This window comes from Salvelinus alpinus, chromosome 17, assembly GCF_045679555.1.
Source record: "Salvelinus alpinus chromosome 17, SLU_Salpinus.1, whole genome shotgun sequence".
NCBI classification, from domain to species: Eukaryota; Metazoa; Chordata; class Actinopteri; order Salmoniformes; family Salmonidae; genus Salvelinus; species Salvelinus alpinus.
In genome coordinates, this window is record NC_092102.1 from 55574650 (window position 1) to 55584649 (window position 10000).

The following is a 10000-nucleotide window of genomic DNA, read 5'->3' on the forward strand; positions in this document are numbered from 1 at the left end:
GGAACCAAAAAGGGTTCTATCTGGAACTAAAAAGAGTTCTATCTGGAACTAAAAAGAGTTCTATCTGGAACCAAAAAGAGTTCTATCTGGAACTAAAAAGAGTTCTATCTGAAACCAAAAAGGGCTCTATCTGGAACTAAAAAGAGTTCTATCTGGAACCGAAAAGGTCTCTATCTGGAACTGAAAAGAGTTCTATCTGGAACTAAAAAGAGTTCTATCTGGAACTGAAAAGAGTTCTATCTGGAACTAAAAAGAGTTCTATCTGGAACCAAAAAGGGCTCTATCTGGAACTAAAAAGGGCTCTATCTGGAACTAAAAAGAGTACTATCTGGAACCGAAAAGGGCTCTATCTGGAACCGAAAAGAGTTCTATCTGGAACTAAAAAGAGTTCTATGTGGAACTAAAAAGAGTTCTATCTGGAACCAAAAAGGGCTCCATCTGGAACTAAAAAGGGCTCTATCTGGAACTAAAAAGAGTTCTATCTGGAACTAAAAAGAGTTCTATCTGGAACCATAAAGGGCTCTATCTGGAACTAAAAAGAGTTCTATCTGGAACAGAAAAGGGCTCTATCTGGAACTAAAAAGAGTTCTATCTGGAACAAAAAAGGGTTCTATCTGGAACCAAAAAGTGTTCTATCTGGAACTAAAAAGAGTTCTATCTGGAACTAAAAAGAGTTCTATCTGGAACCAAAAAGGGCTCTATCTGGAACTAAAAAGAGTTCTATCTGGAACTAAAAAGAGTTCTATCTGGAACTAAAAAGAGTTCTATCTGGAACTAAAAAGAGTTCTATCTGGAACTAAAAAGAGTTCTATCTGGAACCAAAAAGGGCTCTATCTGGAACTAAAAAGGGCTCTATCTGGAACTAAAAAGAGTTCTATCTGGAACCAAAAAGGGCTCTATCTGGAACTAAAAAGGGCTCTATCTGGAACCAAAAAGGGCTCTATCTGGAACTAAAAAGGGTTCTATCTGGAACTAAAAAGAGGTCTATCTGGAACCAAAAAGGGCTCTATCTGGAACTAAAAAGGGCTCTATCTGGAACCAAAAAGGGCTCTATCTGGAACCAAAAAGGGCTCTATCTGGAACCAAAAAGGGTTCTATCTGGAACCTCTATCTGGAACTAAAAAGGGCTCTATCTGGAACCAAAAAGGGCTCTATCTGGAACTAAAAAGGGCTCTATCTGGAACCAAAAAGGGCTCTACCTGGAACCAAAAAGGGCTCTACCTGGAACCTCTATCTGGAACAAAAAAGGGCTCTATCTGGAACCAAAAAGGGCTCTATCTGGAACTAAAAAGGGCTCTATCTGGAACTAAAAAGAGTTCTATCTGGAACCGAAAAGGGCTCTATCTGGAACCGAAAAGAGTTCTATCTGGAACTAAAAAGAGTTCTATCTAGAACCGAAAAGGGCTCTATCTGGAACTAAAAAGAGTTCTATCTGGAACTAAAAAGAGTTCTATGTGGAACTAAAAAGAGTTCTATCTGGAACCAAAAAGGGCTCCATCTGGAACTAAAAAGGGCTCTATCTGGAACTAAAAAGAGTTCTATCTGGAACTAAAAAGAGTTCTATCTGGAACCAAAAAGGGCTCTATCTGGAACTAAAAAGAGTTCTATCTGGAACAGAAAAGGGCTCTATCTGGAACTAAAAAGAGTTCTATCTGGAACAAAAAAGGGTTCTATCTGGAACCAAAAAGGGTTCTATCTGGAACTAAAAAGGGCTCTATCTTGAACCAAAAAGGGTTCTATCTGGAACCAAAAAGTGTTCTATCTGGAACTAAAAAGAGTTCTATCTGGAACTAAAAAGAGTTCTATCTGGAACCAAAAAGGGCTCTATCTGGAACTAAAAAGAGTTCTATCTGGAACTAAAAAGAGTTCTATCTGGAACTAAAAAGAGTTCTATCTGGAACTAAAAAGAGTTCTATCTGGAACTAAAAAGAGTTCTATCTGGAACCAAAAAGGGCTCTATCTGGAACTAAAAAGGGCTCTATCTGGAACTAAAAAGAGTTCTATCTGGAACCAAAAAGGGCTCTATCTGGAACTAAAAAGGGCTCTATCTGGAACCAAAAAGGGCTCTATCTGGAACTAAAAAGGGTTCTATCTGGAACTAAAAAGAGGTCTATCTGGAACCAAAAAGGGCTCTATCTGGAACTAAAAAGGGCTCTATCTGGAACCAAAAAGGGCTCTATCTGGAACCAAAAAGGGCTCTATCTGGAACCAAAAAGGGTTCTATCTGGAACCTCTATCTGGAACTAAAAAGGGCTCTATCTGGAACCAAAAAGGGCTCTATCTGGAACTAAAAAGGGCTCTATCTGGAACCAAAAAGGGCTCTACCTGGAACCAAAAAGGGCTCTACCTGGAACCTCTATCTGGAACAAAAAAGGTCTCTATCTGGAACCAAAAAGGGCTCTATCTGGAACTAAAAAGGGCTCTATCTGGAACCAAAAAGGTCTCTACCTGGAACCAAAAAGGGCTCTACCTGGAACCAAAAAGGGCTCTATCTGGAACCAAAAAGGGCTCTATCTGGAACCAAAAAGGGCTCTATCTGGAACCTCTATCTGGAACTAAAAAGGGCTCTATCTGGAACCATAAAGGGCTCTATCTGGAACCAAAAAGGGCTCTATCTGGAACCAAAAAGGGCTCTATCTGGAACCAAAAAGGGCTCTATCTGGAACCAAAAAGGGCTCTATCTGGAACCAAAAAGGGCTCTATCTGGAACCAAAAAGGGCTCTACCTGGAACCAAAAAGGGTTCTATCTGGAACCAAAAAGGGTTCTATCTGGAACTAAAAAGAGTTCTATCTGGAACCAAAAAGGGCTCTATCTGGAACTAAAAAGGGTTCTATCTGGAACCAAAAAGAGTTCTATCTGGAACCGAAAAGGGCTCTATCTGGAACCAAAAAGGGCTCTATCTGGAACCAAAAAGGGCTCTATCTGGAACCAAAAAGGGTTCTATCTGGAACCAAAAAGGGCTCTATCTGGAACCAAAAAGGGCTCTATCTGGAACCAAAAAGGGCTCTATCTGGAACCAAAAAGGGCTCTATCTGGAACCAAAAAGAGTTCTATCTGGAACCAAAAAGGGTTCTATCTGGAACTAAAAAGAGTTCTATCTGGAACTAAAAAGAGTTCTATCTGGAACCAAAAAGAGTTATATCTGGAACTAAAAAGAGTTCTATCTGAAACCAAAAAGGGCTCTATCTGGAACTAAAAAGAGTTCTATCTGGAACCGAAAAGGTCTCTATCTGGAACTGAAAAGAGTTCTATCTGGAACTAAAAAGAGTTCTATCTGGAACTGAAAAGAGTTCTATCTGGAACTAAAAAGAGTTCTATCTGGAACCAAAAAGGGCTCTATCTGGAACTAAAAAGGGCTCTATCTGGAACTAAAAAGAGTTCTATCTGGAACCGAAAAGGGCTCTATCTGGAACCGAAAAGAGTTCTATCTGGAACTAAAAAGAGTTCTATCTAGAACCGAAAAGGGCTCTATCTGGAACTAAAAAGAGTTCTATCTGGAACTAAAAAGAGTTCTATGTGGAACTAAAAAGAGTTCTATCTGGAACCAAAAAGGGCTCTATCTGGAACTAAAAAGGGCTCTATCTGGAACTAAAAAGAGTTCTATCTGGAACCAAAAAGGGCTCTATCTGGAACTAAAAAGAGTTCTATCTGGAACAGAAAAGGGCTCTATCTGGAACTAAAAAGAGTTCTATCTGGAACCAAAAAGGGTTCTATCTGGAACCAAAAAGGGTTCTATCTGGAACTAAAAAGGGCTCTATCTTGAACCAAAAAGGGTTCTATCTGGAACCAAAAAGTGTTCTATCTGGAACTAAAAAGAGTTCTATCTGGAACTAAAAAGAGTTCTATCTGGAACCAAAAAGGGCTCTATCTGGAACTAAAAAGAGTTCTATCTGGAACTAAAAAGAGTTCTATCTGGAACTAAAAAGAGTTCTATCTGGAACTAAAAAGAGTTCTATCTGGAACTAAAAAGAGTTCTATCTGGAACCAAAAAGGGCTCTATCTGGAACTAAAAAGGGCTCTATCTGGAACTAAAAAGAGTTCTATCTGGAACCAAAAAGGGCTCTATCTGGAACTAAAAAGGGCTCTATCTGGAACCAAAAAGGGCTCTATCTGGAACTAAAAAGGGTTCTATCTGGAACTAAAAAGAGTTCTATGTGGAACTAAAAAGAGTTCTATCTGGAACCAAAAAGGGCTCTATCTGGAACTAAAAAGGGCTCTATCTGGAACTAAAAAGAGTTCTATCTGGAACTAAAAAGAGTTCTATCTGGAACCAAAAAGGGCTCTATCTGGAACTAAAAAGAGTTCTATCTGGAACAGAAAAGGGCTCTATCTGGAACTAAAAAGAGTTCTATCTGGAACCAAAAAGGGTTCTATCTGGAACCAAAAAGGGTTCTATCTGGAACTAAAAAGGGCTCTATCTTGAACCAAAAAGGGTTCTATCTGGAACCAAAAAGTGTTCTATCTGGAACTAAAAAGAGTTCTATCTGGAACTAAAAAGAGTTCTATCTGGAACCAAAAAGGGCTCTATCTGGAACTAAAAAGAGTTCTATCTGGAACTAAAAAGAGTTCTATCTGGAACTAAAAAGAGTTCTATCTGGAACTAAAAAGAGTTCTATCTGGAACTAAAAAGAGTTCTATCTGGAACCAAAAAGGGCTCTATCTGGAACTAAAAAGGGCTCTATCTGGAACTAAAAAGAGTTCTATCTGGAACCAAAAAGGGCTCTATCTGGAACTAAAAAGGGCTCTATCTGGAACTAAAAAGGGCTCTATCTGGAACTAAAAAGGGTTCTATCTGGAACTAAAAAGAGTTCTATCTGGAACCAAAAAGGGCTCTATCTGGAACTAAAAAGGGCTCTATCTGGAACCAAAAAGGGCTCTATCTGGAACCAAAAAGGGCTCTATCTGGAACCAAAAAGGGTTCTATCTGGAACCTCTATCTGGAACTAAAAAGGGCTCTATCTGGAACCAAAAAGGGCTCTATCTGGAACTAAAAAGGGCTCTATCTGGAACCAAAAAGGGCTCTACCTGGAACCAAAAAGGGCTCTACCGGGAACCTCTATCTGGAACAAAAAAGGGCTCTATCTGGAACCAAAAAGGGCTCTATCTGGAACTAAAAAGGGCTCTATCTGGAACCAAAAAGGTCTCTACCTGGAACCAAAAAGGGCTCTACCTGGAACCAAAAAGGGCTCTATCTGGAACCAAAAAGGGCTCTATCTGGAACCAAAAAGGGCTCTATCTGGAACCTCTATCTGGAACTAAAAAGGGCTCTATCTGGAACCAAAAAGGGCTCTATCTGGAACCAAAAAGGGCTCTATCTGGAACCAAAAAGGGCTCTATCTGGAACCAAAAAGGGCTCTATCTGGAACCAAAAAGGGCTCTATCTGGAACCAAAAAGGGCTCTATCTGGAACCAAAAAGGGCTCTATCTGGAACCAAAAAGGGCTCTACCTGGAACCAAAAAGGGTTCTATCTGGAACCAAAAAGGGTTCTATCTGGAACTAAAAAGAGTTCTATCTGGAACCAAAAAGGGCTCTATCTGGAACTAAAAAGGGTTCTATCTGGAACCAAAAAGAGTTCTATCTGGAACCGAAAAGGGCTCTATCTGGAACCAAAAAGGGCTCTATCTGGAACCAAAAAGGGCTCTATCTGGAACCAAAAAGGGTTCTATCTGGAACCAAAAAGGGCTCTATCTGGAACCAAAAAGGCCTCTATCTGGAACCAAAAAGGGCTCTATCTGGAACCAAAAAGGGCTCTATCTGGAACCAAAAAGGGTTCTATCTGGAACCAAAAAGGGCTCTACCTGGAACCAAAAAGGGTTCTATCTGGAACCAAAAAGGGTTCTATCTGGAACTAAAAAGAGTTCTATCTGGAACCAAAAAGGGCTCTATCTGGAACTAAAAAGGGTTCTATCTGGAACCAAAAAGAGTTCTATTTGGAACCAAAAAGGGCTCTATCTGGAACCAAAAAGGGCTCTATCTGGAACCAAAAAGGGCTCTATCTGGAACCAAAAAGAGTTCTATCTGGAACCAAAAAGGGCTCTATCTGGAACCAAAAAGAGTTCTATCTGGAACTAAAAAGAGTTCTATCTGGAACCAAAAAGGGCTCTATCTGGAACTAAAAAGAGTTCTATCTGGAACTAAAAAGAGTTCTATCTGGAACTAAAAAGAGTTCTATCTGGAACTAAAAAGAGTTCTATCTGGAACTAAAAAGAGTTCTATCTGGAACCAAAAAGGGCTCTATCTGGAACTAAAAAGGGCTCTATCTGGAACTAAAAAGAGTTCTATCTGGAACCAAAAAGGGCTCTATCTGGAACTAAAAAGGGCTCTATCTGGAACCAAAAAGGGCTCTATCTGGAACTAAAAAGGGTTCTATCTGGAACTAAAAAGAGTTCTATCTGGAACCAAAAAGGGCTCTATCTGGAACTAAAAAGGGCTCTATCTGGAACCAAAAAGGGCTCTATCTGGAACCAAAAAGGGCTCTATCTGGAACCAAAAAGGGTTCTATCTGGAACCTCTATCTGGAACTAAAAAGGGCTCTATCTGGAACCAAAAAGGGCTCTATCTGGAACTAAAAAGGGCTCTATCTGGAACCAAAAAGGGCTCTACCTGGAACCAAAAAGGGCTCTACCTGGAACCTCTATCTGGAACAAAAAAGGGCTCTATCTGGAACCAAAAAGGGCTCTATCTGGAACTAAAAAGGGCTCTATCTGGAACTAAAAAGAGTTCTATCTGGAACCGAAAAGGGCTCTATCTGGAACCGAAAAGAGTTCTATCTGGAACTAAAAAGAGTTCTATCTAGAACCGAAAAGGGCTCTATCTGGAACTAAAAAGAGTTCTATCTGGAACTAAAAAGAGTTCTATGTGGAACTAAAAAGAGTTCTATCTGGAACCAAAAAGGGCTCCATCTGGAACTAAAAAGGGCTCTATCTGGAACTAAAAAGAGTTCTATCTGGAACTAAAAAGAGTTCTATCTGGAACCAAAAAGGGCTCTATCTGGAACTAAAAAGAGTTCTATCTGGAACAGAAAAGGGCTCTATCTGGAACTAAAAAGAGTTCTATCTGGAACAAAAAAGGGTTCTATCTGGAACCAAAAAGGGTTCTATCTGGAACTAAAAAGGGCTCTATCTTGAACCAAAAAGGGTTCTATCTGGAACCAAAAAGTGTTCTATCTGGAACTAAAAAGAGTTCTATCTGGAACTAAAAAGAGTTCTATCTGGAACCAAAAAGGGCTCTATCTGGAACTAAAAAGAGTTCTATCTGGAACTAAAAAGAGTTCTATCTGGAACTAAAAAGAGTTCTATCTGGAACTAAAAAGAGTTCTATCTGGAACTAAAAAGAGTTCTATCTGGAACCAAAAAGGGCTCTATCTGGAACTAAAAAGGGCTCTATCTGGAACTAAAAAGAGTTCTATCTGGAACCAAAAAGGGCTCTATCTGGAACTAAAAAGGGCTCTATCTGGAACCAAAAAGGGCTCTATCTGGAACTAAAAAGGGTTCTATCTGGAACTAAAAAGAGGTCTATCTGGAACCAAAAAGGGCTCTATCTGGAACTAAAAAGGGCTCTATCTGGAACCAAAAAGGGCTCTATCTGGAACCAAAAAGGGCTCTATCTGGAACCAAAAAGGGTTCTATCTGGAACCTCTATCTGGAACTAAAAAGGGCTCTATCTGGAACCAAAAAGGGCTCTATCTGGAACTAAAAAGGGCTCTATCTGGAACCAAAAAGGGCTCTACCTGGAACCAAAAAGGGCTCTACCTGGAACCTCTATCTGGAACAAAAAAGGTCTCTATCTGGAACCAAAAAGGGCTCTATCTGGAACTAAAAAGGGCTCTATCTGGAACCAAAAAGGTCTCTACCTGGAACCAAAAAGGGCTCTACCTGGAACCAAAAAGGGCTCTATCTGGAACCAAAAAGGGCTCTATCTGGAACCAAAAAGGGCTCTATCTGGAACCTCTATCTGGAACTAAAAAGGGCTCTATCTGGAACCATAAAGGGCTCTATCTGGAACCAAAAAGGGCTCTATCTGGAACCAAAAAGGGCTCTATCTGGAACCAAAAAGGGCTCTATCTGGAACCAAAAAGGGCTCTATCTGGAACCAAAAAGGGCTCTATCTGGAACCAAAAAGGGCTCTACCTGGAACCAAAAAGGGTTCTATCTGGAACCAAAAAGGGTTCTATCTGGAACTAAAAAGAGTTCTATCTGGAACCAAAAAGGGCTCTATCTGGAACTAAAAAGGGTTCTATCTGGAACCAAAAAGAGTTCTATCTGGAACCGAAAAGGGCTCTATCTGGAACCAAAAAGGGCTCTATCTGGAACCAAAAAAGGCTCTATCTGGAACAAAAAAGGGTTCTATCTGGAACCAAAAAGGGCTCTATCTGGAACCAAAAAGGGCTCTATCTGGAACCAAAAAGGGCTCTATCTGGAACCAAAAAGGGCTCTATCTGGAACCAAAAAGAGTTCTATCTGGAACCAAAAAGGGTTCTATCTGGAACTAAAAAGAGTTCTATCTGGAACTAAAAAGAGTTCTATCTGGAACCAAAAAGAGTTATATCTGGAACTAAAAAGAGTTCTATCTGAAACCAAAAAGGGCTCTATCTGGAACTAAAAATAGTTCTATCTGGAACCGAAAAGGTCTCTATCTGGAACTGAAAAGAGTTCTATCTGGAACTAAAAAGAGTTCTATCTGGAACTGAAAAGAGTTCTATCTGGAACTAAAAAGAGTTCTATCTGGAACCAAAAAGGGCTCTATCTGGAACTAAAAAGGGCTCTATCTGGAACTAAAAAGAGTTCTATCTGGAACCGAAAAGGGCTCTATCTGGAACCGAAAAGAGTTCTATCTGGAACTAAAAAGAGTTCTATCTAGAACCGAAAAGGGCTCTATCTGGAACTAAAAAGAGTTCTATCTGGAACTAAAAAGAGTTCTATGTGGAACTAAAAAGAGTTCTATCTGGAACCAAAAAGGGCTCTATCTGGAACTAAAAAGGGCTCTATCTGGAACTAAAAAGAGTTCTATCTGGAACTAAAAAGAGTTCTATCTGGAACCAAAAAGGGCTCTATCTGGAACTAAAAAGAGTTCTATCTGGAACAGAAAAGGGCTCTATCTGGAACTAAAAAGAGTTCTATCTGGAACCAAAAAGGGTTCTATCTGGAACCAAAAAGGGTTCTATCTGGAACTAAAAAGGGCTCTATCTTGAACCAAAAAGGGTTCTATCTGGAACCAAAAAGTGTTCTATCTGGAACTAAAAAGAGTTCTATCTGGAACTAAAAAGAGTTCTATCTGGAACCAAAAAGGGCTCTATCTGGAACTAAAAAGAGTTCTATCTGGAACTAAAAAGAGTTCTATCTGGAACTAAAAAGAGTTCTATCTGGAACTAAAAAGAGTTCTATCTGGAACTAAAAAGAGTTCTATCTGGAACCAAAAAGGGCTCTATCTGGAACTAAAAAGGGCTCTATCTGGAACTAAAAAGAGTTCTATCTGGAACCAAAAAGGGCTCTATCTGGAACTAAAAAGGGCTCTATCTGGAACCAAAAAGGGCTCTATCTGGAACTAAAAAGGGTTCTATCTGGAACTAAAAAGAGTTCTATGTGGAACTAAAAAGAGTTCTATCTGGAACCAAAAAGGGCTCTATCTGGAACTAAAAAGGGCTCTATCTGGAACTAAAAAGAGTTCTATCTGGAACTAAAAAGAGTTCTATCTGGAACCAAAAAGGGCTCTATCTGGAACTAAAAAGAGTTCTATCTGGAACAGAAAAGGGCTCTATCTGGAACTAAAAAGAGTTCTATCTGGAACCAAAAAGGGTTCTATCTGGAACCAAAAAGGGTTCTATCTGGAACTAAAAAGGGCTCTATCTTGAACCAAAAAGGGTTCTATCTGGAACCAAAAAGTGTTCTATCTGGAACTAAAAAGAGTTCTATCTGGAACTAAAAAGAGTTCTATCTGGAACCAAAAAGGGCTCTATCTGGAACTAAAAAGAGTTCTATCTGGAACTAAAAAGAGTTCTA